Raw genomic sequence first — 6031 nt, forward strand, 5'->3', positions numbered from 1 at the left:
GAGATGATGAAACCAGCAGAGAAAGCCAGACACCCAGAGTCTCATACAAACACACAGCAGAAAACCACACATACAGTATATACATACAAAACAGAGCCAGACAGGTCAAGTGGCTCACGTCTCAGAGTGTGAACAACAGCAAACACTTAAATGTGTCTCCTACCAAGTACCCCTTTGTTTCACAGCTGGCCCCGACTGTTGGATCAAGGCAGGTCGATGGCGAAGGTGAGATTTCAATGAAAACATATAGGAATTTCCTATATCTCATCTGCCTGCTTTCGTCTTATTCCTACTTCAACTTCATCAGTCCACAAGAAACTAAATTAGAGATTTGATTTACAGTTTCACAGGCTTTAAGTCTCACATCTGCCATACAACTGCTGTATTTCAAAACAAAGTTTTCATAAATGCAGAGAGGACATCTTTATATCATCCAGAGAGATCCTGAGATTGCAGTTGTTCTAAGAGATTAAACCCCTACTACAGCAGACTTTGTCTTTAATTCATGACAAATTAATCAGATGACTGTGTTATCCTTAGTGTGCCATTGAACTTCACATTGAGCCCTCCCTCCTCCAACTGTTTAGTCTGGGGTCAGGAGGGGAGGACTGTGGCCCAGGTGAGGAATGTGGCATGAACATCAGAAGAGTGAGGGGCTGCTGCCTGAGGAGGGTTGTGTCGGGTGAGGTTGGGGCTTACGGTAAAGGGTGTGTGGTGAGGACGTGAAGCTCCTCCCAAAAGTGTCAGGCCGTCGGTGTTGATGTGTGGCCCCAGGCCCTGACGCCAGGGGGTGCTCTCCTGTAGACGACAGTCCAGATACAACTCTAGCCTGGACAGTGAGACGGACAGGGAGAGGCTGTGCCAGAGTCCATCCCACAGAGGAGCAGCAGGAAACCTGTCAGACAGACCTGTGAGAATTTTACTGTCACATACAGCAACAATGTTCCTGCTGAATCTCTACCTTTCAGAGTAACTCAACACCAGACTGGAAAGCAGTGTTTTAATGTCCTCTCTGATTGAAGCATGACCACACCCGGCAGTGACGTCACAGTGTACTGAAACAGCTTGAAGTACAACTGTACATCACTGCAGCAGGGTGAGACGGGAAAACCTCTAAAGGACAGCCACAAGATTTTCAGGGGGTGTTATTAAGTCACTAATAAAAGCCATTTTGTCAAAAATTTTACAAATCTGGTGTCCCTCAGTGGAATTTGAGAATGTCCCATTTCTCAACAAGCAAAAATCAGTGCCATCCGAGTAATTTGAAATGTACTAATAATCACATTTAAACTCTACACACAGCAACTTTAAAGCGAGCTATAGTTTCACTTTCAGACTTCAGGGAAAGAGTTTGGGGTGGAGCACATTGTGTAGGTTGAAATCACTGAGCGTTGATGAGAAACAAAATTGCATTGCTGTAATTCCTACTGTTCGCCTACAGGGGTTGATAACATTAAACACAAATGAAAACACTCGAAAGAAAAGAACCAAACAATAATTACTTTTCTTATTATACTCTCTATTGTATATTCAGTGGGAGATATTTGTTTGTGGAGTATAATGTGTTTGCTTGTGGTTGTGTGAGCATCAATGTGTGTGTTTTTGTGTTTCCTCACTCATAGTGTTGCTCCCAGGCACTGACGACTGTGAAGACTCTTGGCCCCACCTTCAGCTGAAAAAGCTCCTCCCCTTCCTGCCCTACAATGGCCAATAGCGTCATCTCCTCTGACCACCGCTGACCCAGACACAGGCGAATCAGCACACTCAGCTCTTCTGGAAAACTGTCATGTAAACGTTAGCACATTCACAAATTAATGTACACATACAGAGGATTTTCCCACACATCAAATATACACACTCATACACATGTACATTTTTACTTGATCATTCAGTGGACATGGGCAGCTGTGAATATCTTTACAGGACACTATAGATTTTAAACTCATCATTTGGGTTTCACAGAGAGACGAAAGACTCTCCTCATAGAGAGCCGCTTCACAAGTGAATGTAAACTGTATCACAAAGCTGACAGATTCAGACAGCATTAGTACTCTGTGTGTAAACAGTCAAGGTCAAGTTTAACACCAAAGCCTTGAGCCGAGTCCTTTCAACCTACATATCATGGAAAGAACAGCCGTCCTGGGTAAACAAGTGACGTGTGACCTTGTCAACGCTCGGAAAATGAAAAATCATCTCCTGTAGTAAAAGATGCAATAACATGTTCACCTTGTGAGCAGAACATCAGTCACTTAGTGTGGTGTGTACGCTCATTTGTGCTCAGTTTTTTGACAATAAATGTGTTATGGGCTGAAGAAAAACATGCCCACTTAGCTTGATTAATAGAGTTAGTGGGTAAATTTGAAATGATTTACAAATGATATCCTGCCTAGAATCCCTAATGCCACTTGGAGCAATACATACTGTGGGGAACTGGTCTGAGTTTCCTAATCCCTATAACTTCCTAGTCAGTGTGGGCCTGAGGTGACACAACTTCCTGTTGAGACCTAAACAAGATCAGACACATTCCTTTTGTTATTTTAACCAACCATATTTACTAACGGAGTTTTTCACCTTAGTGGTAATGCTGGTTACATTAGATCCAGTGTTGATCCTAACTTGCAATACTTACAGAGGGCTGAATACTGTAGCTGTTGGTAAGGACAGTGTGGCATATTGTCCAATCTGATATGCTGGACATCCTCGGTCATCTTCTGTTGTTGAGACATTGTAATGAGTGACTGACTGCATGTCCAAGAGCTGCAATAGATCCACTTCTGCACAAGACATAGATTAATGGAACATAGATTATTGATGCATTATCTGAATCTAAACTAGCATGATCTATAGCGAGACTAATACTAAGAGAATTCAGCGCTGCATTGTTTAAGAAAATAAATAAGTTAATCAAAATGATGCTGACGAATAAATACTAGCAGTAAGTAACTTTGATGTATGTTAAAAATGGTAAATGCTTTGCAGACAGAGGCTCCATCAGACCATGTATGATTGGTGTTACTCCTAAAATAAACTAGCAATCTTTGGGAAAATGGAGGTTTTGTTACTGGGAAGCTTAACGCTCCACTTATACTCTGGGGAAAATTGCTGAAGTTTTGGTTAAGTCACAACAAGGTTTAACACTTTTCAGCATGGGCTTATTTAGTTCGAATTTTAAAGATTTAAATATCTTTCCTGCATTCTGCACTAATCAATCAATTAAATGCAGGACTCTAGATATCAACATGATGTTACTGACTGATAAATCACCTAAGAAGAGATTTGTGGCTAATAAGTAAACATGACATTGAACAGCCAGATAAAACCTCTGACTCTCCATTCATACACAGTTACCTTTTTGACTAAAGTGGATGACTAATGCTCTCAGTAACAGGGGAAAAACGTGTTCTGTGTGGTGGAAATAATAACAATGACGCACAGTTTCTTGTCAGAGCTGCCAAAAATGTTCCCCTTGTGTTTTACTGCTTTTAGATACTGAATTAAACAATAAAGAAAAAAATCAATCTCAGCAACATTTTCCCTACACACAGCTATCTTAAATTGACCTCATCCAAAAGTTGCTTACCTTTAAGTGTCAAATTTCCTGTGGCCCTCCCATGATCCTTTGCTTTAGGATGCAGATAACACTGTTGTGGTGTGCTCACTCCCTGAGAAAGGCTGTCTGGTTTCACAGTAAGCAAACAGGCTTGAGCCCAGAGCAGTGAGAGCAGAGATGGGCTCGACATCGTGTCCTCAGTAGACGGCAGAGAGACAACTGATGCTGGAGGAACATCACAGTTGCTGGTACACATGGACCAGAGGGACGGGCCTAACTGGCACATCTGTCTTCTCACGCACTCAGCTTACGTTTTGATCTCTCAATAACAGACTAGATATGCCACCTACTTCTCTGCTCTGTTTCCAGTACGCTGGAGTCTTCACACCTGCTTTTTTAGGGAAGATGCGAACATACAGACAGAAACTTCCAAAACACCTCACTGGAGGAGTCAGTGAGTCCAGGAAAAACCATAAAATATAGCAATATCATAAAATGATGTGCATATGAAGCATCAGCCCATGTTATTTATCCAAATATGGAGTAATGCTTTCCTGTTAGCTTTGGTGCTGATGGGAACATGTATTTCCTGGCAAATAATCTGTCTGATCTAAAGTGACAAACATGTATAAGTTAATACCAACTCAAAAGGAAAAACCACAACATGTAACTGTTGCATATAAATTCCACTAAGTGCAGTTATCTTTTATTGATAGCTTTCAAATATATTTTCTAAATTGGATGGATGTTTGCAGTCTCAGCTCTCTAAAGGCCATTATACCCTTGTGGATGTCATTTAGCATATGCATCTGATAACAAATTTTGACAACTTTAAATAACTGCTATTGCCAAGTAGATAGTTTAATTCTGGAGGTCGTGTCATTTACCATCTACCCCCATCTCTTGTCAAACTTCTAATAAAGGCATACATTTACCCCAAAATACTCACGAGAGAAATATATACAGTACAGATATAGTTAAATTCTTGAGTATGTAAATGTAGTAAAATCAGCCAGAAAAGACAAGTGATCTCTGTTTAATGGTCCAGATATGTAAACACTTCTTTTGTTAAAGTCATAGACAGGCATCATGATTCAAATGAAATATAAACGGTGCATTAAATTAAACATGGATTTATTTTGTACAGCTTATACTACATATTTACCAGAAAGCTTCTCTATCTATGAACTCCAGGCTTGATAAGGAACTCTTTGTGCGAGTTTCCCCAGGCACAGAATAGGCTGTTCTGTACAGAGATGGACATCAAGTTTCAGTCCTAGGCTGCACTGTACATGTTAAGCACGGTCCTATAAACTACAATCCGAAGCCTTAACCTAACCTGTATACCATACAAATCGAGCCTTGCAGTCGACACACTTCAAAAGAGGTTACTCTGCTAAAATACATCTTTTTCTGTCCAGGACTTTCTGTGTCAGACTCCAGCAGGTGAGTGTGACCTCTTCTGGCCTGTGGATCCTCAGTCCAGATATGTCCTGTTTTCACATTTCAGAAACATGTCAAACTCAACATATCACATTAACACAACAGCACATGATATAAATATACATCCTATTTAGGGGGAACAACAAATGGTCAAAAGTTGGAATGTTCAAAGTTATGGATATTGAATGCTGGGACTGAAAAAGCATTAAGTTTTCTCTGACTGTTGTTTCAAAATTAATCTGTGAAGTGGTTTTAAATCCCATTTAATATCATGGATACAATAAAATAAGAACAATCAGGCAGCTGTAAGACACATCTCTCTCACATATCTGTCATTACCATCGTCACCATGATCATGCATGTGGAAATTACTATAATTCTGGAGCACAGAAAATACTGTAACGCTTCTTCCTACTGACCAAAACATATGCTGCAATGTAACAGAAACAATGTAGCAGTTAACATATAGACAAACCACACTGTGCCCGTGATTCCTCTTTTTGTAAAAGCATCCATGTTGCATCACATGTAAAAAGGACATTAATTATTCATCATTTCCATCAGCGCAGGAAAGAAGGCAACACATCCTGAAGAGGACTCGTCCCTGGCTGTGTGTACCAGTAGAAAATGGCTTTAGTCACCTCTCTGACACAACATCGACAGTGGTTATCTAGCACAGAAATGTGCTAGATAGGAGAATGAACATCCATTTGCCTTCAGGCTCTTCGTCCTACAGATGGTTGTCCATGAACGGAGCAGATGTGGACCATGGGGCCTGTGTGAAATCTCCACACGTCCGGTTCTTGTGATGGCCTTGTCATGTCATGACTCACCTGCAGGTTTAACAGACACTTCTAGTCCTTCAGGTTTGTGACAAGTCTTCATTTTGGGCCCCAGGTGAACATTTTCTTTTCTGTTCAAGAACTTGTTTTCACATCACAGAACCAAAATAAACCTGCAGCTCTAAAGGTACACTGTCATTGTTTTCACATAAGGACAAAAATATAACTCAACTAGAGGTTGTACTTACTATAAGAT

This window comes from Pempheris klunzingeri, chromosome 6 (genome assembly GCF_042242105.1).
Source record: "Pempheris klunzingeri isolate RE-2024b chromosome 6, fPemKlu1.hap1, whole genome shotgun sequence".
Classification (NCBI taxonomy): domain Eukaryota; kingdom Metazoa; phylum Chordata; class Actinopteri; order Acropomatiformes; family Pempheridae; genus Pempheris; species Pempheris klunzingeri.